Below are 25,132 nucleotides of genomic sequence, written 5' to 3' on the forward strand. Positions count from 1 at the left end.
CAAAGCAGGGTCACCACCTTTGGGACCCACCAGCCCAGAACCCCTCACACCGCCCGTCACTGCCCACACCACATCCAGACAGGAGTGCTTGCAGGGAGAGGCCCGGAGCCCGCAAGGCCACACGCAACTCTGACAAATCCAGTCCTGAGCAGCCCCTGGGGACGCAGAGAGACAGCGCCCAGCAGCTGCCCGGGGCCGCTGCTCCTGGACCTCAAGCAAGTCAGAAAAGCCTTCCTGAAAGAGGAAGGCGGGAAGCCGACCTGAGAGTCCATTGAAGGCAAGACCCAGCTCTGCCCTCCTTCCCACAGCCAGCACCCCTCCTACCTGGACACCCCCTGCCCCCCAGACCCTGTGCCTGAGGGCTCTGCTCCTCAGATACCTCCTTGAAGACACGGGAGACGCAAGGACACAAGCGCCAGCTGGCCGCCCGGGTACGGGCGGGCTCCACAGTCAGGCAGGCTCTGGGCCCTGCCACCGCCCCCCCTCCGCCCCCTGCTTCCTGCCCTACTTCCTCACCATGGCCGGGCCGAGCTTACTGGCTGGTTGATCATTAGCTCCTTCCTGGACGGAGGCCAGGCCAGGCCAGGAACACCCAGGCTCCGGCCTGCACCGAGATTGGGGAAGTCGAGCAGCTGCTGCCAGCCCGTCCCAGCAACCTCAGCTTGGTTCCCCCTTCCTCTTCTACTTCTGTGTGCATGCACACGCATGCATGCACACACACATGTGTGTGTCGCCCAGACACAAGCATCTGTGTATACACACATGCGTGCACGTGCACACACACACAGGGGCAAGCCCCTCTCTTGGCCCGTAGGGTCGTCCTAGTTTGCTGGCCCATGGATGGAAGATTGCGGGGGGGGGGGGGGGGGGGGGAGAGAAGTTCTACCTCCTCCTTGGCTCTGAAGCGTTCCTACCTTGTAGCCTGGCTGGTAGGCGCTGCGACCAAAGCCTAGCCGGATCTGGGAGCAGCAACCTTCCTCCAGGCCCAGGGACGGGCTGGGCAGGGCATCTCGGCCCTGCTCGCAGAGAGAGCCCAGACTGGGCCTCACAAGGCTCAGGCGAGACGTGGGTGCCCCTCTGCCGCCTCCCCACAGGATGTGGACCCCAGAGGTGCCCGCCCTTCCCGACCTCTGTGGAAGCTGAGCGGAGAGGTTCCGGAGGGTCTGGAGGCGTTTCCGCTCCCGGCCATTGTCCCCGGCTATCAGCGGAGACCCCGCATCCTGTTTTGCCTCTGCAGCTGTTCTTGGCCTGAGGCCGGGGGGGATTTTCTGAGAGCCCCTTGCTTTGTGCAGGCCTCCCCGCTGCCCACCAGCAGCATCCTCTGTGACTTTCCAGAGTCTTCTAGGCCCAGCGGGGAGAATCACACAGCCCTGCTTGGCAGAGGGCTATTTAACCCCAGCCCCAGGCTCCAGCTTCCCTGTCGCTTCCCCGCGCCTCAGTTTCCCTCTCTGTAAACGCAGGAGTGGGGCTTGGAGACCTCTAAGACCCTTCCATATTAAGCAATTCTGACCCCGGATAAAACTGTCACTCGTAGGTCACCAACTTGTGGGGCTTAGGATGCCCCCGAGAGCCCGTCCCCCATCCCCACCCCCACAGCTGGTGGACAAACTCAGCCCCCTCCCCACCACACCAAAGCCAGCGTATCCGCCCTTCCTCCCAGCCCGCCCTGGACACTTCCTCCTCTCAGCCGCCCTCTGACCTCCGTTCACCTCTCTCCTAAGCCTCACCCTCCTGGGGAGTGAGGCTGGAAATTTCTAGAGCCACCTGCCTTCCCTGAGGATACTTGGAGGGTGGAGGCTTGGCCGGCTGGGGGTCTGGGGCGGCGTACAGAGCCCTCTGACAGGGAGACGGGAAGGCCAGGGACCGCGCCGCCGTGCCGTCAGCAGCCGGGGTTCCCCCTGCGCCCCACCCAGGCCTGGGGCGCAGCGAGGTCAGGCCAGGCACACGCTCACCCACAGTGGGGTACACCCTCCACACCCAGCCTACACCCGGCTGCCCAGCCCGCGTGAGTGTGACCCCATAACGAAGAGAAGACTCCCGAGCCACTGCCCCTGTTGGAAGCCCTGGGTTGGGGCTGTGCTGCTCTTCCCTGGCTGTCTGCCCAGCCCAGCATGGAGAAGGGATTCGGCAAAGGAACACAGCTGCCAGTTCGGGCGCCGATAGGGCCAGGCCTGACAGCGGCACTGCTGAGTGTGGGCCAGTGACCGTGGGCAGGTGGACATGGGCAGGTGGCGGTGGGCAGGTGGCAGTCTCTGTGCTGCGCCAGACATGGACAGCATCCCCCTAACTCTCAGCAGAGGGACAAAGACAGTCGTGGCAACACACAGCTGGGCCATGTGGCTGTGACAGAGGTAGCGAAGAGGTCAGGGCGCCAGACAACCTCCACTCCTGCCTGGAGTCACCCAGGAAGATTGCCTGGAGGTAGAGCTCTGAACTGGTCTAGGCACGTCAAATATTTGTTAAATACAGTCCCTGACAGAGCAAGCAGCGTACATGCACTGGAGACCTGGAGCACTTGTGGTGCCAGGAACTAAGAAGTGACACAGAGAGGTAGGCAGATGATAGATAGCTAGATGGATGGAGGGGTGGGTGGGTGGATGGATGATGCATGGATGGATGGATGGATGGATGATGGATAGATAGATGGGTAGATGGGATGGATGGATGGGTAGATGGGATGGATGGATGGATGGATGGATGGATGGATGGATGGATAGATGGATGGATGGATGGATGGGTAGATGGGATGGATGGATGGATGGATGGATGGATGGGTAGATGGGATGGATGGATGGATGGATGGATAGATAGATGGATGGATGGGTAGATGGATGGGTAGGTAGATGGGTGAATGATGGATGGACAAGGACAGACAGTGAGATAGAGAGAGGGTGATGGATGGATAAATAGGTCCCTAAATGATGGTACTATGGCAAAGAAACCCAGGAGTTAGGGCTGGGAAGGTGGCTCAGTGGTAGAGCACTTGCTTTGCATGTATGAGGCCCTGGGTTCCCTTCCTCAGCACCACATACGCTGAAAAAACCAGAAGTGGCGCTGTGGCTCAAGTGGTAGAGCGCTAGCCTTGAGCTGAAGAGCTGAGGGACAGCGCCCAGGCCCAGAGTTCAGGCCCCACGACAATTTGAGCGATGAAATAAAGTAGCTTTAGATTGTAACCCAAGAACACAGCAAATACTGACAAACAAGCGATGGGATCCTGGAATGGATGTGGCGAGGAGACAGGCTTTCCACAAAGGACCCTCCCCGCGTCCGTGACCACTGCCTTGGATCCCAAGGGGTGGGTGGCATCACCTCCCACAGCAACGTAACTCGCAGCCGAGTCCTGGCCGGCCACACCTTCGCCAGGCGATCCACCGGCGGGCGAGACCCTCCTGCCAGCTGTGGGCAGGGAGGGGCAGGAGGCAGGGCGATACGTGAGGGAGGGAGGCCCCCAGAGGCAGTGACAGTCCAGCAGAACCTTGAAGGGGGTCGGGAGGGGGGGACAGGGAATCAGGGAGGTCTGCGGCCTAGGGGTGGGGGGCAGTACCCTGGTGAAGGGGCATCTACACAGCCAACCGCCAGCCCTCCCTGACCACCAAGAGGCAGGACAGGGCCCGCATCGGGGGCCAGGCTGCAACACACCCAACTCCCACGCGTGGCACAGCGCCCCAGAGGGGGACAAAGACCCTCCAAACACGCCCCGGGCCGCCTCTCCCCTGAGCACAAGGGACCCTCGGTCAGCTCTTGGGTGGTGCTGGCAGTGCCCGGCCTCCGTCGGCCGGGTCCTGTGCTGGCTGCGGAGAGCACAGGCCACCAGAGCCCAGCGGAGCAGAGCCAGGGAAGGTCACCAGGTCACCAGGTCACCAGGTCACCGAGCCTAGGAGACCAAGATTGCACCCACCCATTGATCTGGGCGTGCAGTCTCCATCAGCTGCCAGCAGGGTGTGCATGACACCAACAGCACCTGGGAGGTGGTGTGTGGGTGTGTGAGATCGGTACCCCACACCGCTCCACACCGGGCAGCACCCGGGCCTGAACCAGCACCTTCCCCCTGCCAAGGAAGCAGGAACACACTGAGATACAGCACACTACACTGGGAGAGAGGCACCGTCCGCAGGGCACCCTCCCTCGGCACCCTCTCCCTCCCTCGCCCTCCCCTCCATCTGAGAAGGAAGATGGCACGTGGGGAGGGGCAAGGCCAGGAAGCCTCGTGTGCAATGCGGGCTGTGACACCAAGCATTTCTTTTTTTGTTTTTTTGCCAGTCGTGGGTCTTGAACTCCGGGCCTGGACGCTGTCCCTCAGCTCTTCAGCTCAAGGCTAGCGCTCTACCCCTTGAGCCACAGCACCACTTCCGGCTTTTTCTGCTTATGTGGTGCTGAGGAATTGAACCCAGGGCCTCAGGAATGCAAGGCAAGTGCTCTACCACTGAGCCACCTTCCCAGCCCCACACCAAGCATTAAAGGACACTGGGAATCACAGCACACAGTACACATTTTTTTTAAGGGTCTTAGGAGGGGGCCGGAGGTATGGCCTAGGGGTAAGGGCAGCAGCCCCAGCAAGCGTGAACCCCGAGTTCAAGCCCCACTATGGTAAAAAGATGTAGCTATAATCTGGCCATGCGCTGGTGGTTCAAGTCTAGAATCAAAGCTCATCAAGTAGCTGACATCTGATCATCTAGGTTCAAAGCCAGCTAGAAAAGTCCCTAAGACTCTCATCTCCCAGTAACCAGCAAAAAAATCCCAGAAGGGGACTGTGACTCCAGCCTGGGGGTGGAGAACCAAGTGAGACCATGAGGCCGCAAGTTCAAACCCCACAACCATCACCAAAGAAACACCCCTTAGGACAGGGCAGCCCTCTTCACCGGAGGAGGGGACGCAGAAGGAGGGTCCTGGTGAGCCCGTCACAGGGGCGCGAGGCCCTAACAGGGACGCCGGGTAGGTGGGAGTGCATCTGCTCCACAGAGCCGGCAACGCGGGTACCACCGATGCTGACACCTGACCTCCCTGCGCCTGCCCACGGGTCAGCCCCGGGGTCCTGCGCCACACACACCTCCCTCCAGGCCAGCCACAGGGGCTTCGGGCAGACCCCGGCACTCTCCTTACTGCCCTACAAACCAGAGGAACTGAGGCAGGCCTGGAACAGCCCTCGGTCCCGCTGCAGCCAGTGCTGCTCCGAAGCCTCAGCCCTCCCGGTACGTGGGCCCGGGGTCCGGCTTTTCACTGCACACTGCCGCGGCCCAGACGCCACAGAGGGCCCTGTGCGCTCCAGGCGAATCCACAGCCCACTCCCTGCACAAGGGAGACACTGAGGCACGGGCGAACAGAGTCACTAGTCCAAAGATCACCAGGCAGAAAGTGGTAGGCCTCCACCAGAGCCCCGGTGTCTAGCTTCCAGCCCCTCTTTCTATGTGGGCCTGCTGAGCCCAGGGCTCTGGGATTCTAGAGCATGGACACTTACACACACACACACACACACACACACACACACACACACACACACACACACACACACACACACACACACACACACACACACACACACACACACATCTGCCACCTCTACAAATCAGCCCCACCCACTTCTAGCACCAGACAGCCCTTCCTGGAAATCGGGCAACCCGAAACCTGGCATCTCTTTGTAGCTGACCCTGGACCTTGCATGCGGGTCCCTCTGGGGTCCGCCCAGCCAGCCGAGCCCGGAGCTTACCTTCCTGCTGGTGGCCGCTGTCCCGGAAGGGTGGGAGGAAGGGAGGCCCAGGACCTCACCTGCCAGGGCAGCTGCGGCTGGCTCTCTCTGCTCTCCACAGGTTAGCAGAGCTGCAGCCAGCCTCCAATCAGGAGTCCCCAGCCCAGGCTCCGCCCTGCCCGGCTGGACGGGTCTCCCGGTGACCTTCCTCCTCCTTATCTGCCTCTGCTGTGTCAGTCACATTCCTAAGCAGGTGTGGGGGAGGGGAGGGGAGCTCAGAACGGGGAGGGGGGTCTCAGGCAGGGCCTGGTCTGTCTGGCTTTGGGGGCCCCCGAGAATGGGCACCTCTGCCGGAGACCGCACACTGAGATGGCGAGAGGCTGGCCTTGGGACACAGGCTGCCGTTTAGCTAGGGTACAAATAACCTGACTCCCGCCTCTAACAGTTTGGCCTCCCTGGCGGCTGGCTGGGGACACCTGGCTGGGGACAGCTGGCTGGGGACAGCTGGGTTCCCTCAGCTCTCAAGGACCTCCCAACACCAACAGTGGGGCCACCTCCAGGGACACAGTTCCCAAGGACTCCGAGCCTTCTTCCCTTCCCTCCCCACCTCCTCTTTGAAAAAGAGGAGCAGCAGATTCTTGGCTTATCTGTGTTTGTAGAGAATAGACAAGTTAATAAGTGTGCAGGCCTTAACAATACCTCCCCACCCCAGACTCGCAGCAGGGATTTATCAGGCGTCCTTCTGATTAGGACTGTGGTGCTTGGCCTGGGGACAGAGCCAGCTCACAAACCAAGCTGAATGGACCCTGGGCCAAGCAGGGGCAGCCCCTGAGTCCTCCTTACCTAGGGCAGTGGATGATGGATGGACGGACGGGTGGGTGGGTGGATGGACGAATGACAGATGCAAGCTGTTTGGCGTTACTCTTTGATTTTACTTAGGAAAGTACCAAATTTGCCCTTGGTGCCCTGTGCACAGATATCTGCTCTCACAGTCCCGCGTCACGGCCCCCACTTGGATCTGGCCTTCCTCCCCTCAATGCTCCTGTGCCCGGCTGTGTCCTCTCGTGTCTGGCCTGCTCCAGGTCCAGCCCTGGTTTGCAGAGCTCTTATTCTCCAGGCTGTGTGGTGCTCGGTGAAGTCACACTCAATGTCTAGGGTGGAGCTTTCACAAACAACAACAACCACCACCACCACAGGCCCAGGGGCAAGCCTCCGAAACCCAGGCAGCTGGGGGTGGGGGTGGGGGAAGGGTCAGGAATCTGGGAAGCGGTGACCTTTCCCACCCTAGGACCTCATCAAGGGCTCAGCAAGCTGACACCCTGGAAGGCAAGGCAAGGTGGCCTGAACCCCCAGGCTCCTGGATCAGCTCTCCCGTGGATCCTGCTCTCAGGCAGGGCCAGCTGGGGGAAGAGGGGGGAGGGGAGGAGGCCCCAGGGCTCACAGTGCTCAGTTCTAGGCCAAGCTCACCAGGTGAAGTGGCCGGCAGGCACCCAGCTCGCTGTGTCCCCAGTGGCTTCCACCGAGATGTCCCCTTCCCGGGCAGGTCTGCCCAGCAGTGCTCACTTCCAGGAGCATGGCAGGGCCTGGCAGCCTTCCCTGGGGAGGAACTCTCACCCAGGGTCCCCCAAATGGGCAGGCCAGCACACACAGGGCCATGTCCCACAGACACGGGGAGCCCTTCTGTGCCCGAGCCTGGGGCCTGGCAGAGCCGGTCCTGGGACGGATCCCCTCCGGAGCTGGCCTTCCACGCCAGGCTCCGGACAGGCACAACCGCTCTCCTAGTCCCAGACTGCTCTGGGGAAAGGGCTGCACCTCACGCTGTCTGCAGACCCTAACACCTGGGCAGAGCCCCGCCCGGCTGCAGCTCAGCACCCTCCAGACCAATTCTGAGACAGGTGAGACAAGGGACATGGAAATTAAAATGAAGAAATAGTAAAACAGCCAGACTCACACATTAACAGCAGGAAGTAAAAACAGACAACCCGAAACCCGTGCCCCTCCCACCACATCTACTCCAGGAGACAGGACTCAGATGGGCAAGCCTGGCCCAGGGTCTTAAATTAAGTCAACTCTTGTCCCTGGGTTTGAGGAGGGCCTAGGTCACATCTCCATGTTTTAGAATAGTAACCTCCTCTTAGCTACCAGAACCATTGTCTAGTGGTAAGAAAGCAAAAGATAGAACTGGCTTTTTTGTTTGTTTTTGTGCCAGCCCTGGGGCTTGAACTCATGGCCTGGGTGCTACCCCTGAACTTTTGTGCTCAAGGTTAGCACTCTAACACTTGAGCCTCAGCTCTACTTTTTACTTTTTTTTGTAGTTATTAGAGATAAGAGTTTTATGGACTTTCTTGCCTGGGCTGTCTTTGAACTTTGATCCTTAGATCTCAGCCGGCAGGTTTTGAATCCTTAACTTCCATTTCCTGGGTGGAGAGCAGAGCAGCTTCCTCTCCCTTCTTCGTTTCCCATCTTCCTCTCCTCTGTCCTGTGTTAGTAAAGCGAATCCCTGCTCAGACTCTCCTGGCCTCGAGACACCTGAAACTCCTTCCATCTGTGGGTTTTGAGGTCCTGTGATTTTGTCATGGAACCTGGGAAGGAGAGGAGACCCGTCGCCCCCTCTGCAGTGATGGCCCACCCCGACCCCGGGCCCCAGGGGTCTGTGAGCCCCATGAGCTGGGTCCGTGGCCAGTGCTACAGCGAGTGCTCTTTTCCACGTGTTCAACTCCTGTGTGAACGCTCGTGGGCAAAGACCAACACCAGGGAGCCCAGATCTAAAAATCACACACCACCTAGGCCCTAAATGCGCCACTGACTTTTTCTTTCCAGCACTGGCTTAGAAATATTTCTGAAAAAAAAATAATAATGCCAAATGTGCCCTCCTTAGTTCAGCCTTGGTCCTAAATGCAGTATCCCGGACACCCTAAGCGCTCAGAGGGACAAAGCCCTGCCTGTGCCTGGGAAACAAGCCTTCCATAACCCAAGGAATGAGCAGGAGCATGGGCTGCACGGAGAGTTCCCAGAACAAGGAAGCACAAGGGGTGAACAGACACACGGAGTCGCGTTCAATATCCTTAGCCATCGAGGGAATGCGGTCAGACTTCACTGAGCCCCCGTTAGACTGACAACCGTCAAGAAAACAACAGCGGACATCGCCGTGGAGGTGGCGGGAAGAGGAACCTCCTGCCCTGGCGGTGTGGCCAGGACGGGGGTCCCCACCGTGCAGACCACTGAAGGACCCTCCCTGCAGCCCTGCTTCTAGACCCCGGCCGCGCTCCAGGCGCTTCACCCGCCAGGGGCCGCCCTCGCTCACCACAGATGGAAGATAAAGAGAGGAGGTGAAGGCAGAGAAAGGAGAGCTCACGGCAGCGGCGGAGACAGGATTTCAGCACACTCTCTGCCGCTTTTGAGAGTACAGACATTGGCCTTGGTTTTAAATAGAGTGGGAGGTGGGGGCAGGAGAGAAAATGGAATGCATGGTTGAAGCAGTGCCGGGGCAGCGGCCTGGCTGACCCTTAGCTTGGTCTCTGTCACTGCAGAGGAGGAACAAGCCAGTCCCGCTGCTGGCCAGCGGTCTGCCCTGAGCTTTGGGCTCTTTCTCCTTGGGGCAGTTTTGTGTTTTGCCAGACGATGAATGGCAGTGCCTGTGTGAGGTGCATTCGTCCTGCTTCCAACATCTGCATCCCAGCTACGCCGGAGGCTGAGATCTGAAGATTGCAGTGCAGTCTGAAGATTGCAGTCCAGGCAGGAAAGTCCGTGAGACCTTTTTTTTTTTTTTTTTTGGTCAGTCCTGAGGCTTGAACTCAGAGCCTGTCCCTGAGCTTCTTTTTGCTCAAGGTTAGCACTCTACCACTTGAGCCACAGCACCACTTTGAGCTTTTTTGTTGATGTGGTACTGAGGAATTGAACCCAGGGCTTCATGCATGCTAGGCAAGCATTCCACCACTGAGCCACATCCCCAGCCCTCCCTGAGACTCTTATCCCCAGTGAACCACCAACAAGCCGGAAGTGGAGCTGTGGCTCAAGCGGTAGACCACTAGTCTGGAGCACAAAGCTCAGAGACAACACCCAGACCTGAGTTCAAGCCTCAGAATTTGCACACAAGCGCGGGCTTGCGAGAGTGCGTGTGCACACACGCACACACACTCTTTAGAGGGGAAAAGCTAGATGGACACGGTTGGGGGTTGAATTCAGGTGTTTCTGTGCAAGTTCAGACAGGAAGCAGCCTCCTCACTTCTGGGGCCTGTCTGGCCATGCAGATGCGGGGGGGGGCAGGCTTCAAGGTGTCCTCACGGGCCAGGTGCAACACCCCCCCACACACACACCTGCACTGTGAACCCCTGTGTACCCACGCCCCAGAGCCCACAGGCTCTCTGATGGTCTTGTGCAAGTTCCCCTCTCCCCACTGCCACCTCCGTCTCCCCTTTTCTAGTCAGGCTCGCCTCCTAAAGGTCTTCCAAGGGACATGACACTGTCCAGTCTCTGCCTGGGTCCCAGCCTGGAGCAGTCGGCCCTGGCCACTGCCGCCATCTAGCGGAAGTCGAGAAGACAGCGTGCCTGTGCAGCTGGACGCAGACCGGTGGAGCGCTTCCTACAAAGAGCCCTTCTTCCCAGAGCGGCGCCAGGGCTGCCCTGGCTCCGTCCTGGTGCCACAGCCTCGTCCCAGCCCGTGCTCCTGAACCTGAGGCTGCCCTGGGCTGCCCCATCTGGTCACCAGTGCAAGGCAGAATGGCCGGTGCCAGGGCTGGTGAGAGGGGCCGGCCGGGTCGGTGCCCAGCCCCACAGCAGCGCCCGCCACCAGTCCTGAGGCCGGGTCACCCCCTCGTTATGTCAACTTGACAGTCCTGCATGAGGTCGAAGCCAGGCCCAGCCCTCACCCTGCACACAAGGCAGCAGCAGAGATCTCAGCCGCCAGGCCCGGCTCAGATCCCACCGCCCACACACCTCGGCAGGTGTTCTCAGCCCAGGGAACGTCTGAGGACCAGGACGGAGCAGGAGAGCAGCCCCAGGCAGGCTCAGGAGGGTCCCAGGGTCATCACAGACTGTGTCGCAGCCCCCTGCTCCCCGGGACAGCTGGCAGGCTGGGGCCCCTGCCTGGGTCACCTGCATGGAGACTGCTTGGTCACTGGCATGGAGCTGCTGCCTGGCACCACCCTCAGGCTGAGCTTTCTAGAGCCAGAGTTCAACCTTGCCACACCTCACCGCTGATGGGCCCACACCCAGGACCAGCCTCGAGCGCAGCCCCCCCCCACCGAACCTCCAGAGGTGCCACAGCCCCGCCAACGCGCCCAGCCAGAGGCTCCCACCCGGTACCCACACATATACCGCGAAAATCGGTTTAACACCTCTGCCCTGCACCAGGCCGAGCCCTGCCCCCAAGGAAGGACTGAGGCAAAAGAGGACACAGGGGCCGGGGCCCGTGCAGGGGCAGGGACAGGGGCCCGTGCAGGGGAAGGGGCCTGCGCAGGGACAGGGGCAGGGGCAGGGACAGGGACGGGGCAGGGACAGGGACAGGGGCAGGGACAGGGACAGGGGCAGGGACAGGGGCAGAGGCAGGGGCAGGGACAGGGACAGGGGCCCGTGCAGGGGAAGGGGCCTGCGCAGGGACAGGGGCAGGGGCAGGGGCAGGGACAGGGACAGGGACAGGGACAGGGCAGGGACTGGGGCAGGGACAGGGACGGGGCAGGGGCAGGGACAGGGACAGGGGCCCGCGCAGGGACAGGGGCAGGGGCAGGGGCAGGGGCAGGGGCAGGGGCAGGGACAGGGACAGGGACAGGGGCAGGGGCCCGCGCAGGGACAGGGGCAGGGGCCCACGCAGGGGCAGGGGCCTGTGCAGGGACAGGGGCCCGCGCAGGGACAGGGACAGGGGCAGGGGCAGGGACAGGGGCAGGGGCAGGGACAGGGGCAGGGGCAGGGGCAGGGGCAGGGACAGGGGCAGGGGCAGGGGCAGGGGCAGGGACAGGGACAGGGACAGGGGCAAGGGCAGGGACAGGGGAAGGGACAGGGACAGGGGCAGGGGCAGGGGCAGGGGCAGGGACAGGGACAGGGGCCCGCGCAGGGACAGGGGCAGGGGCCCGCGCAGGGGCAGGGGCAGGGGCCCACACAGGGGCAGGGGCCTGTGCAGGGACAGGGGCAGGGGCCTGTGCAGGGACAGGGGCCCGCACAGGGGCAGGGGCCCGCGCAGGGACAGGGGCAGGGGCCCGCGCAGGGGCAGGGGCCTGTGCAGGGACAGGGGCAGGGGCAGGGGCAGGGGCCCGCGCAGGGACAGGGGCAGGGGCCCACGCAGGGGCAGGGGCCCACGCAGGGGCAGGGGCAGGGGCCCGCGCAGGGGCAGGGGCTCACTTGGCTCTGCCACTTGCTGGCTGCGCCTGGCCCCGGGGTGGGGCATCTGCTATGCCACAATTTCTCCTGGGGCCGGGTCTGGACTCAGGGAGGACTGGTGCGGCCATCAGATCAGACACAGCGGAAACAACTCCAGAGTCTGTGGCCACACTCCAGGAGAGCAAACAGCACAGGGGGACAGGTGACTCCAAACCATGTGTGTGCAGTACAGCCCATGGCAGGGACAGGTGTATGTGAAATGTAATTCACGCCTCTTTTTGTTTTGTTAGTTTTTTTAAAATTCCTTTTTTTTTCCTAGTCCTGGGGCTTGAACTCAAGTCCTGGGCACTGTCCCTGAGTTTCTTTTGCTCAAAGCCAACACTCTACCTCTTGAGCCACAGTCCCATTTCCAGCCGCTCCTGTGTATGTGGTACTGGGGAATAAAACCCCGGGCTTCATATATGCTAGGCAAGCACTCTACCACTGAGCCACCTTCCTAGCCCATACTTTTTTTTCTTTTTGTGCCCATCCTGGGGCTTGAACTCAGGTCTGGGCACTATCACTGAGTGCTTTTGCTCACGGCTAACACTCTACCACTTTGAGCCACAGCTCTACTTCCGATTTTGGGGTGGTTAATTGGAGATAAGACTCTCATGGACATCCTTGCCCAGGCTGCTTCGAGCCCTGATCCTCAGCTTTCAGCTCCTGAGTAGCTGGGTGTGAGCCTCCAGCACTGGCCAATTTAACATTTTTAGCAACGGGTCTCACTATGTTTCCAGGCTGGCCTTCACCCCCTGGGCTCCAGCAATCCTCCTGCCTCAGCCTCCTGCCTCAGACTATAGGAGGGTACTACTATGCTAGATGAATTCTCTGAGTGAGTTTTATTTATTTATTTATTTATTTAGGGTCCGGTCGTGGGGCCTGAACTCTGGGCCTGGGCACTGTCCCTCAGCTCTTCAGCTCAAAGTTAGAGCTCTACCACTTGAGCCACAGCGCCACTTCCGGCTTTTTTCTTTTTTTTTTGCTTATGTGGTGCTGAGGAATCGAACCCAGGGCCTCATGCATGCAAGGCAAGCGCTCTACCATTGAGCCACCTTCCCAGCCCTCTGAGTTTTAACACATACACTGGGCCATACAATGACCTTTGCAATCATAAAAGCCCACCCCGCAGATGTTCTCACTGACCATGGTGGAGCTGGCTGGGCTCGGGCGTGGCCTGGTCGGCTCTGGTCTGTGTGGGTGATGCTGGAATCCCTCACAGTGCCCCAGAACTGCTCTTCATGAGCTCCTGCTGCCCTCCTTGGGGCCAGGCCCCGAGCCGGGGCGGGGGGGGGCATGGCCTCCTGTTGACCCTGGCAGGAGGTTAGGGGATGCGTACCACTTGGCAGAGCTGGAGAGGCAGAAGACCACGGGTGTGGGGGGCCTCACCTGCTCAGCGAGAGCTGCCCATTTTGCAGACGAGGTTTCTGAGGCCTAGAGGCAGAGGACCGATGACAGGATGGCAGGATGGTTACTACGGGAATGTCGGTGCCCAGCCTGCAGGCGGCATGGCTGCTGGGCCTGCCGGGGGCCAGAGGCCTCGGTCGCCCATCGCTCACTGGACAGAGGCCGCAGTCCTCTGGGCACTCAGGGGCCGGCACAGAAGCGGGGAAGGCCTGGGGAAGCTTCCAGATGCCAGACTACCTGTGTCTTCTGGCCTCCTTGTGAACAGGTATCACTAGCTCCCCCAGGGACTGGTAGTAAAGTCAATTCTCTCGCTCTCTCTTACACACACAGAGAGAGAGAGAGAGAGAGAGGGAAAGAGAGGGAGAGGGAGGCAGGGCCTCTGCCACCAGGGGGCAGTAAAGAAACAGGTTAGCTTTGAAACAGTGATTTCCCATGAGCAAGAATCGAGAATCCAGGGAAGTGGGAATGCAGCAGTGTGTGTGTGTGTGTGTGTGTGTGTGTGTGTGTGTGTGTGTGTGTGTGTGTGTGTGTGTGTGTGTGTGTGTGTGTGTGTGTGTATGTGTGTGCGTGTGTGTGTGTGTCTGTCTGTCTGTCTGTCTGTCTGTCTGTCCTGGAGCCTGAACTCAGGGCTCCCAGGATGCTCCCCCTGAGCTCTTTCATGCAAGGCTAGCCCTCTACCACTTTGAACCGCAGCATCACTTCCGGTTTTTTGGTGGGTCATTGGAGATGAGGGTGTTATGGACTTTCCTACCCAGGCTGGCTTTGAACTGTGATCCTCCAGATCTCAGCCTCATAAGTAGCTGGGATGACAGGTGTGAGCCACCCGTGCCCCATTTCTGGTTTTCCTGGACTTAGCAGATGTCTCTGGCTCTCATTAAATGGGTTGGGAGGTGAGGAGTGGAGCCAAGGGGACAGGTGACCAGAGGGAAGCAGAGCAGACCCAGAGACGGCGGAAGTGGAGCTGGTCTGTGGGAGGGAAGCTCCTGGGACTCCAGGCGCCAGAGCACTAGCGCTACCTCTTCTCCAGCTGGGGGAGGGGGAGGCTGAGCTCACGGGAAAGAGCAGCAATTCTCCTCAGGGTGGAGACCTCAAGGCTTTGAGCTGGGACAAGGGCCGGGACACAGCCAGCTTTGTGTTGCTGGAGTAGGGCTGCAGGGGAGCAGGGCAGCAGGACCTGGGACAGCGCCAGGCCAGGACTTCACACTCAGCCGCCACACGGGTTCAGCAGAAAGGGACTGTCCAGGGCCACTGTGCTCCCTGGAGCAGCAGGACACTGTCCTGAGCAAGGAAAGAAGCCAGACAGACAAGGCCACCTCGAACCAGGCCCTGAGGCCAGATTCCACTGGCGCCTCCCAGACATGCGCCCGGTGCCCCAGTCTGAGTTATATCGCTGCCAGGATGTGTTCCCATGGCCCAGCCTGGGGGTCAGACCTTCTCCCTGACAGCCAGACCCGGGGGGACCCCGAGCCTGACCCGGCCACCCCGAGCTCCAGGCTGACAACCAAAGAAAGACAGCGTGTCCCCTCTGGTCGCCATGGGGCATCTCCTGGCTGAGCTGAGGACCCCACCTCCTCTGCCCCTCCCCCTGGACAGAACCCCTTTCCTGCAGCTGTGCAGGGTCTGGGGCGCTCACCCACAGCCTTTTCCGTAGATCAGGTGGGCTGGTGACGTGGCCAGGTACGTGGGCCTCTGCGCTGTCAGTGTGGCCGGAAAGTCCTTTCTTGGTGTCTGTGACCCCGGCTCGAGCTCAGCTGTGTCTGAACGGGGCCTCCCCCCTCCCCAATTCAGACACAGAGGATCTGAGAAGTGGACATGGAAACAGCATCGTAACTACGGCTCCCAGTCAGGACGCGGTGGCGGGCGAGCGCCACGCAACGCGCTGCTCGAAGCTGTGTCCTCACGAGGGGAAATCAGTACATGCAGAAGGATGCGGCGTGAGGAGTAGGTGCTCGATAAATGCCAGCACAGAGGCCGGTGTGCGGTGGGTGCTCGATAAATGCAAGCACCTTGGAACCTTAGAGCTTGGCATTCTTCCTCCCTCTCCTTTCTCCTTCCTTCCCTTCTCCTATTTCTACTGCACAGGCCCAAGTGTAACAGCAGCTCAGCCTGGTCCACGCTTTGTTCTGTGTGAGGCATTCCCAGAATGCCTACTCTTTTACATGACTCGATGGGACCATCATGCACGCGTCTTCCGCAATCCCCTCCCGCACCTGTGGCCTGGGCAGCCCATCTGCAGGACTGGGGTTAGCCAAAGGTGACCCGCAGGTGCACGGACCCGCCTTGGAGCGAGGCTCCAAACTGTGAGTCTCGAGCTGTTTTTTTCCCCTGTGGGTTTCACGTGGCGTGGTTGTAAGTGACTGAGCGGTCGGAGAGAATCCACAATGAAATCGTATTTCATCTCTTTCTCCGTTAACTGAGAGGCAAATCAATTCCTGGGCTGCATTTGGAGCGGAGGACGGAGCGGAGGGTGCCCGGGCTCTCCCATAGCGAGCGGGCAGGCACTCAGCTCGAGACGCTGCCCGGGCCTCCGCGGCCGCGCTGCTGCACCGCTGCCCGCTGCCCGCGGGGCTTCCGCACAGCTAGGTTTCCAGGGCAAACACCTCCTTTCTAGTCCAGGCCCCGGGGGGGCCTCCACAGAAGCAATGTGTGGGAGCTCTGCAGTGCCTGAAGGGGGCTCACACAGGCCTGGCCTCTTTCCTCTGCAGAATGGGGGGTCCACACAAATGCCCCTGTCCAGCGGGTCTCCCTCTGTGCCACAGGGACCCCCAGAGCACCATGGACACGGAGAGCCCCAGGGTGCTCTAGAAACCAAGACACAAGGTGATCGCAGGATGACAGACACGGCCGGAGGGAGAGAGGGGCCAGGACCCAGCGGGGTACTGGGGCAGCTTCTCCAAGGAGGAATACCACACAAAGCCCAGGGGCCAGGCCTCCGCCATCCAGAAGAGGCCCCGCATATTGTACTGGCACTACGGGGCACTACCTCTTGTCTGGGTACTTTATGCTCAGTCCCTGGACTGATTGATTAGGAGGGGGCACAATTCCAGATGCCTCATTGTGTGACAGTTTGCTAGGCCTCAGGAGAAACTAAAACGGGCATGATGATGATGATGGTGGTAGTGAAGATGGTGATAGTGATGTTGATGGTGGTGGTGATGTTGAAGGTGGTGGTGAAGGTGGTGATAGTGATGTTGATGATGGTGGTGATGTTGATGGTGGTAGTGATGTGGATGGTGGTGGTGAAGGTGGTGATAGTGATGTTGATGGTGGTGGTGATGTTGATGGTGGTAGTGATGTGGATGGTGGTGGTGAAGGTGGTGATAGTGATGTTGATGGTGGTGGTGGTAAAGATGGTGGTAGTGATGTTGATGGTGGTGGTGATGGTAATGGTGGTAGAGATGGCGGCAGTGTTGATGGTAATGGTGATGAGGGTAGTGATACTATAGCGACTGTAGGATCCGCTGGAATGGCATTTCCAGCCTGTGGGATAGGGCACAGAACAATCTAAGGACACAGCTGCCCTGTTGTGACTGCTTTAGCTGGTGTGGTCCCTAGCAGTCCTCTTGGGTACAGCTTCATGGCCATCCTCTGCTCCCTCCACGGAACCGGCTCCTCCCCCACCGTACCACCCCAGGCCCTCCTCCCCCACAGCCAGCCCAGCACTGGGGGCCACGCCCTCCCTCCCCCCCCCAGCTCATACTCTTCCTCTCACACTTCCCTCTCCTAGCCCCCTCTCATCGCGATGACACCACCACACTGGGTGGGCCTGGCAGAAGCAAGGTTCACTTGGCTCCTGGCTCCAGAGGGCGGAAAAACCAAGAGCATGGTGTTGGCACCTGTGGGGGCCTTGGCACAGGATGTCCCAGGCAGGACACAGCGGGCTGCTGGCTCAGCACGGGGCCACCCTCTGAACTCCCCTCCCCTCCCCCGGCCCCTGCAGCACCATCCCCACTGGAATCTAGGGGCACACTCCTGCCGCAGCACCCTCTCCAAGCCAGCCCAGGAGACCGTGGCCCTGCTTGAGGACGCGGGGGAGGGGGGGCTGCGGGGGGGGGGGAGGTGGACGCAGCAGGGCCTCTAGCGGGAGCAGCGGGGCAGGCTTGTGCGGCGAGGAGGCCTGTGTCTGGGAAAGATTCCCAGGAGGAGCTGGGAGTCCCCTGGGAAACATGATAATCACTGGAAGGCCCCCACACGGCTGGTGCCCCGAGTGGGGCAGGGCTAAGCTGGGCAGGGAGGGCTAGGCTCCACCGAGGCCCAGATCTTTCTCTGGACAGTGAAGAGTCCAGGCCTCACAGTTAGGCCATCCATAGCCCCGTGTCTCCGGAAAGCCTCTGACAAAACACCTCCTTCCCATCAGGCAGCTCGGAAAGCAGCCCGCAGCGTTTTTCTGTGATGGCTCCCATCTGTTTTCCCTTGAATCCCTGTCACGGGGGGGGGGGGGGGGGGCATGGTGAAGGGCACAGGTGTGAGAATAGCCATGGCCCTGACGCACTGCTTTCTGGTCTGCTTCAATAATGACTGCATCGCCATAACCACTATTCGGTGAGCTCCAACACAGTGGCAAGAACTTTGAAATGTTCTATTGATGTTACCAGTGATTTCTCAGGTACATGCATTGTGACCTGATGAGGAAACTAAGGCCCAGAGAAGGAGGGCAAGAGGCTGAGTTGCACCTGGTTTGAAGCCCTGGAGGCTCAGATCCAAGGTCAATCCACTCAAATCAGCTGATTGGACTCAAGTCAAATGCCCTGAGGTCCACCCGGACTGGGGCAGCCCAGGGCGGGACAAGGCGTGGGTCAGCTGCTCCCTGGATACTACCAACTTGCTGGCTGACTTTGGGACCTCTGTGGGCCCCCGTTTCTGTCCTCACAAGGAGACTTTTCAGGGATCTTTCCAGATTGAGAACTGCAGTGACACGCCCCCTCCCCCACACATACATTTGGGCAGCCCACAGCACAGCCACCCCTACTCACAAGGATTCTGCTGAGAGGGGCCGGCGGCCTCCACAAGGTGCTCCCAAGTCTGGGAGGAGGAAACCATAGGGCCCAAGGGGCCTTAGGAGCTTTTAGGGGCCCGGGGGATTGCTGCTCCAGCCTTGGGTGGGCGGGGCCTTGGGTGGGCGGGGCCTTGGGTGGGAGGGGCCTTGGGTGGGAGGGGCCTTGGGTGGGAGGGACCCAAGGTGGATGACGGTTCTCTAAGGGGGCCCTCAGCCTGCTTCCTGCAGGTACAATACTCTCCCTTTCTTGTTGTGGGCTGCCTGCGATGTCCTTGGGTTAGGCACTGGGAATGGAGACCACGGTGTACTAACAGCGGACATGATGCAGTCTCAGCTCACCCGCAGCACTCCAGCCTGAGGTCACCCCTCGGCAGACCTGTCCTCACAGCCAGGGGCTGAGGATGAAGGTGGAGGCAGAAGCAGGCAGGCCCCCGGCCGCCCCCTGGGCTCCCGCGCGGTGCTCCCGGTCCCTGGCTCAGGCCTTCCACCGCCAGGGCCCTGCCGCCCACAGGGTGGAGGAGCCATGGAGAGGGCACCTCCATCCCAGGACCAGGGCGCCTGCGCCGGCCTCGTGCGCGGCGGGGCTCCAGCCTACGGGAGGGAGATGGGGACGGCCCAGGGAGTCCGAACTCCCGGTGTCCGCCTTCGTTTCCAGGCAGCATCTCCAGGCCTAGCGGGTGGGTCGGTCGGGGCTCTGCACGCAGGGCGGGGTGACGGGCGCTCCCCGCCCGGCCCGCGGCGCCGTCTCCCGTCTCCCCACCTGTGGTCGCCCTCCCGCCACCGGATCCACGGCCCGCCCCGCAGCCTGACGTCCATGGCGGGAGGGGCTGGTCACCGCAGCCCGGGAGAGCGCAGGGAGGACCGGGCCTCCGTGCGCACCGCCACGCGCCTCCCCGTGCCCCCCTGCGCCACGCGCATCCCCGCGCCTCCGTGCGCACCGCACCGCGCCTCCGTGCGCACCGCGCCTCTCCGCGCCTCCCGGTGCCTGACATCCATGACGGGAGGGGCTGGTCACCGCGCCCCGGGAGGGCGCAGGGAGGACCGCGCCTCCGTGCGCACGGCCACGCGCCTCCCCGCGCCCCGCCCCGCACAAGGCGCCCGCCGGCGGGGCCACGCCAGCCCGGCCTCGGAGTCCGCGAGCTGCGCGGGCCTAGCGTGATCGTGGGGCGGGGAGGGGGTCGGCGCATGTGGTCCGCGCCCCGCCGCGGTGCCCCCTCTGGCCGAAGGCCTTCCGTGGCTCCAGACAGCCTCCGCGACCTCGCTTCCCCACGCGCCGCCCTCCCGGCGCCCTGCGCCGCGGTGACAGCTCTGCAGAGCCCCGGCGGCGCCCGGGAGGCTGCGGCGGGCGTCTCCGGCCTGCGCCTGCGCGCGCGCACGGCCCGCCGAGACTTGTGGTCCGCGCGTCCCGCGGCGGCGAGGCGGCGCCTACACGTCCCAGGGTGCACCGCGCGGGCGGGGCGGGGCCGGCGGGGCGGGGCGGGGCCGGCGGGGCGGGGCCTCGCGCCCGAGGCTGCGGCGCCGCTGCAGGCAGGGCGGGCGCCGAGCGAGCGGACCGGCGCGCGCTGCACCGCGCGGGCGCCGCACCCGCGGGCCCCGGCGTCGGGCTGCGGCAGCGCCGGGGACGCCGCGTCCGCGCAGCCGTCGGGATGAGCCTCGGTGAGTGCCGGGGGCCGAGGGGCCGGCGGGGGCCCGGGCTGCATCCAGGCTCCGCCGGGGCTGGCATCGAGCGGCTGCACCTGCGACGCGGGGAGACCGCCCCGCGGCTCCACCCGAGTTCGCGGGGCGCCGGGACCCCGCGGGGCCGGCACGTCGTCCCCGTTCCCGCGCCTGGCCGCGGAGCCCCGGGGGTCCTCCTCCCGCGCGCCCCCAGCCCCCCGAAGCCCGCGGCGCCCTCGGGGTCCCCGGCCGGCGTCCCGGGCAGGGCCCGGCCCAGCCAGCGGTGCTGACGGCCGCGGGCGCCGCCGCCCTGCGCAGCTCCCGCAGCGCCCGAGTGCGGGGCGCCTGGCGGATCCGAGCGCCCCAGGCTCGCCGGCGAGGCCGACGTGGGGCCCCGAGCCCGTAGGTGAGTCGGCCCGGCCGGGCCTCCGCGCGCCCGGGAGCTGACAGCCTCGGTGCGGCGCTGGGAAATCCCGCTGAGCGGCGCCCCGGCCCGCCGGTGCTGCGGGGGAAACTGAGGCGCGGACGCGCAGCACCCGGGGTGCCGCCTGAGGGCGCGGGCAGGGCCTCTCCCCACCGTCCCCCTGAGCGCCCAGGCGCGCCCCGGGTCCGGGGGCCGCGCGTCAGAGGCCCGTGGGGACCCCGCTCTCCCCTCCCCGGGGAGCCTGTCCCCTCCCTCGCAGCGGGTTCCGGGGAGCGTCTGGGGCAGGCAGCAGAAGGGGGGACCCGATGGGAGAGGGCATCTGACCTGGCTGGGGAGGAGGCCCCCCTGAGGCCTGGCAGGACTTACAGACACTTGGCTGACGGCAGGTGGGGATAATGGCAGGGTGTGCACCTGGTAATTCCGAGCTCTCTGCAATTATAATTGATACCCGCGGCCCCTCCTGTAATCAGGAGCCCTCAGACCGACCCTGTGCCGGTCCTTTCCTCTCCTCCCCTCCCTTTAGGGAGGCTATCTGCAGAGGAAGGTGGCTAGGGCGTGGGGGCCAGGAGGCTGGGTTTGAGCGGTGTGTGTGTCCCGTGGTCTCGGCCCCGGGGGCTTCTCCCGTGCTGGTCTCTCTGGAAGGTGTTGGTACTGGTGTTGGCTAGGAAGGGGCAAGGCACCCCCCCCGCAGGGTGTCCCCCGGAGCTTGGGGTGGACTTGGCAGGCTGGCCAGGCTCCCTTCAGCCCATGTGCATTCTCTCAAGAACAGGAGGGCGGTGCTCACCTGTGCACATCCACCTGTTGCTCTGGCCTGTTATATGCACGGCAAGCATTTTCACCTCCACCCATAGTGAGCGGTGTGTGTGGACAGTGTGGGCCCTCTGCCTGGTATGACACGTTTGGTACGTCAGGATCTTCCATGGTCAGCAAGGGCCTCTCTTGCCCACTCCACAGGCAGCCGGCGTCTTTCTGGAGCTGGGCACTGGCAGGTGTGTGCTGGGCATCGCTTGGTCCCATCCAGCTGCCCAGATGGACTGGATTAGTGGAGCCTAAGGAAGCCTCTGCCTGCTCCTGGGTCACAGGCTCTCTCCCTTTATACCATCAGCCTGTCAGGTTTGACTGTGAAGGGCATCTCCAAGCTGGCCTGGGCGTGGCCCTGGGGCATGGGGCACACCTTCCCTGTAGCTCTGGCTCCTTGTTGATTTCTAGGGCCCAAGAGGATGTTGAGAGATAGCGCCTTGATGTCAGACAGGCTGGCTTGAATTCATGTGTCACTGGACTCCCCAGGCCTCAGTTTCCCCAGTTTTAGAGAGGGAATGTCTGCAGTTCTGGGCATAGCACCGGCCCCCACATATGGACCCTGTGCATGGCGATGAGTGTGGTGGTCAGGTCACCCCACATGTCCCTCCTAGTGGCTGCAGGGCTGGCTGGCATTGTCCCCTCCCTTGGCAGGGCTCGTGAAGCCTTTGCTTCTGTAACCCAGGGCTGGAGGCCAGGGCCGCCACAGGATTTATTTCCCAGCAATGCGGAGTCTGGGACCAAGGCCCCAGACTGGTTTCTCTCCCGGTGGGTAGATGGCGTCTTTGCCCTGTGTCCTCACACAGCCCACCCTCCGTGTGTGTCCTGACTTCGTCTTGGTGGTAGTGTCCACTGGTGACCTTGTGGGCCTGCCTGCACATCTGTTCTAAGTGCCAGGGCTTAGGACATCAGGGTGGCACTCAGCTTCTCCAGAGGCATGGTGGGGGTGAGGGGTAGGGTTAGCCAGCCTAGCTGCCTTCTCCCAAGGCGGCCATGTCAGGGGAAGGAAGGGACCTGAGGGTGCAGAAGCCACTCACCCTCACAGAAGGGAAACTGAGGCCTAGATAGGGCAAAGCAACTGTCCAGGATCAAGGAGAGGGTGCAGCGCTGCCTGAGACTCATCTGGAACAGAGACACCCACTTCACTTAACCTGGGAGTGGGCACCATATGACATTACACGGTGAAAGATGTCCAATCCGGTGTTATCATAACCGCACACAGTTAGGAAGTGGGTGTTAGCCAATCAGCCATTCAGTCAACACTCACCAGTCTCAACACCTGCATGGCTCCAAGCCCTGTGATTCGCACTGGACAAGAACACATGAACGTCACGGTCTTGCAGCTCATGTGCTGGCGGGGATGGTGGAAGCACTCCCGTTGGCTGGCTCTTCTTTGCAATGACTGTCAAGTGAAAAGCAGAGAACAAAGCTTGTTTCTAGCTTGGAGAAGGGCGTGGGCAGGGATGCCATGACCTAGGGAGAGGTCTGGGTGATTCTGGAGCAGAGGCGGCATGTCCCTGCCTGCGGCTCAGAGGAGCTGGGCACAGGTGGCTGCACTGTCTTCATGCCTTGGCTCCAGCCAGGTGAGGTACGGTGGAGAAGAACCCCCTGACCTTCAAATTCACCCACCTCACCTCTGGAGAGGATTCTGGGTGGGACTGTGAGCTGGACACAGCCTGGTGGGCCAGGCTCCTCACCCCAGGCCCTGACCCACTTTCCTGGGGCTTCTGGACGAATTCCTAACTGGTCTCTCACTATCCTTCCATTATTTACTGTTTGTGTCAGCGAGGCAGTTTGGTATTTTCTAGAATCGAGTGTTGAGTTTGACGGCCTCTTGGGAAGTAGTCTGACTGTCCTCGGATACGTGTAGACATCACCTGTCCGGCAGCCTCGCTCCCAGAGATCTCACGGGCACAGGAGGCTCTGAGAGCCGGTGGGAGGCCGGGGCCGAGGCGGGCAGGGAGGACAGGGAAGGAGGGCGGGCTCTGGGAAGGTACTTGTCCTGTCACTGGCCCTTTAAGTGGGCACCACCTGTCCTCAGGGCCAGGCAGGGCCACAGTTGCTGGCTGGTCACTGGGATTCAGGGCTGCAGGCCAGCGCCCACCCTGTTCTGGGGTCCGGGCCCTCTCTGAAGAGACAGCTCAGGCCCTTCCTCCTTGGGACTTGCAAAGGCCCTCCCTGAGGCCAGGTCTCCCAGGCTGGCAGTCCACCTCCTGCTGGTCCACCCCTCTGCGTGTCTCTCCATTGCCATCTTCCCCAGGGCCCTGGGAGGCCCGCGGGTGCCCAGTGTTCAGTGGGCAGCGCTGGCCGCTAAAACAACCACAGAGGGAACACATGGCGATGTGGGCAGCAGCTCGTGGGTTTTGGTGGTGGTCCCGTGGGTCTTCGAGCCCTCGAGGGCCCAGCAGGCTCCAGCCTTGACACTGGCCGCCCGGGGTCCTGGGGGACGCGTGGAGGCTTCTGCTAGTGCCCCACAGAGCAGCCCCAGTGCCCCAGCGTCTTGGTTTACTCCAAGAATGTTTCCACCGCGGAGGCCCAGGAGCTCAGGTGATCTAGGGTGTCGGGTAGGGCAGGCTTAAATGTCACGGCGGCGTGACTCACGCCGTGCGTCCTCTGGCTCCAGGCCAGGCCTCGGATCATTTTCTCCTGGGGTTCTCGTGATGGCTCTCGGGCTGTGGGCACTGTGGGCCTCCTGCAGTGACGTGCCCGGGCACGCCCAGCAGGTGACTGGTACCATGAGTTCTAAGTGGCGCAGCTGTGATCCGAACCCCAGTGGGCCCGAGTCAGCAGGCTCCCCTGAGGTATGACAGGCTCAGCTCTATTGGCGCTTCCTGGTGGGGGTCACCTGACCGTCTTCCAGGCCTGGCACCAGTGTCACACAGGCAGGACGGCAGAGCCAGAGCAGATCTTGTTCCCTACTGTGCCTGCCGTGGGACTCGGCCCAGGTCATCACAGGCCAAGGGTATACCCCAAGTCAGCGGGCGTCACCGCAGAGTCGAGCCAAGATGAGCCTCTCTGTCACAGTGCTCTTCCATGCCAGCTTTCTCGGGCGCCCTCCCCCCAGGGGGCTTCAGCCCTCCGCACCCCTGGTAGACGGGAGGGCAGGTCTGGGTGCCTGTGATGGCCACTCTGGATCACAGTCCAGCTTCCCGGTGTCTGTAGGACTCTCTGTCCCTCCCTGGATCTCTGTCCAGCCCATCTTCCGTCCCTGAGTCTCCGTGTGCCAGTCTGCAGGGGCAGGCCCAGCCTGGAGCTCTGGGCCCTGCTGGCTCCTGGGCCCTCCCCTGCCGTCTGGGAGCCAGGCTGATGCCAGCTAGACTTGGCATCAGCTTTACCACCTAAGCTGGTGAGCAGCCCCCTCCCTCCCGGCCCGGGGCCCTCCGGCGGCCCTGCTGGCGGCCCTTGTCTCGCGAGAGCTCCAGCTTCAGGACGTGGGTGGCAGGGTGGCAGTGACCTGTCCCCCAAGGCTTAAGACTCCCGGGGGGAGCTTCCTCGGGTAGCAGCCGGGCACACGCAGCTCTCTGGGCATCAGATTGTTGGCCTGTGCGGGAGCCGGGGCGGGGACTGGCAGCGCGACCCTGCGCTGGAGGGCCCCGCACTTGGTCCTCGCAGCAGCGTGAGCTGCTGGCTGCGGTCCCTGCTGCTGTCTGTCCTCAGACGAGCTCCCCTGGGAGAGCCGCGTGGGCCACCCCACCAGGGAGGTGTCTCCCACACCTCAACTAACCTTCCACCTTCTCCCCTGTCGCTGACACTTTGGGTCCAGGAGACACAACCTTTCTTTCACTTCCTGCTTTTCCATGGTCCCTAGAACCTGACA

At 62.2% G+C, this 25,132-nt stretch overlaps 2 protein-coding genes across 5 annotated transcripts in view; one reads left to right on the top strand and one right to left on the bottom strand.

Moving 5' to 3' along the window:
* Sh3tc1 (SH3 domain and tetratricopeptide repeats 1) overlaps window positions 1-5,787 on the bottom strand; it is a 35,548-nt gene extending 29,761 nt beyond the window's left edge. The window contains exon 1 of one of the 4 annotated variants that reach the window (XM_070021778.1): window positions 5,705-5,787. The gene's annotated coding sequence lies outside the window, so the exon portion shown is untranslated. Of the gene's footprint in view, window positions 1-324; window positions 448-5,704 lie in introns of those variants that run through there. The other 3 variants (XM_070021777.1, XM_070021776.1, XM_070021783.1) reach the window with 3 other exon arrangements.
* A 14,202-nt stretch (window positions 5,788-19,989) lies between these two features.
* Window positions 19,990-25,132, top strand: part of Ablim2 (actin binding LIM protein family member 2) — a 94,291-nt gene continuing 89,148 nt past the window's right edge. The window contains exon 1 of the transcript XR_011371737.1: window positions 19,990-20,093. The gene's annotated coding sequence lies outside the window, so the exon portion shown is untranslated. The remainder of the gene's footprint in view (window positions 20,094-25,132) is intronic.

The sequence above is a fragment of the Dipodomys merriami genome, unplaced genomic scaffold, assembly GCF_024711535.1.
Source record: "Dipodomys merriami isolate MVZ:Mamm:240054 unplaced genomic scaffold, mDipMer1.0.p SCAF_143, whole genome shotgun sequence".
NCBI classification, from domain to species: Eukaryota; Metazoa; Chordata; class Mammalia; order Rodentia; family Heteromyidae; genus Dipodomys; species Dipodomys merriami.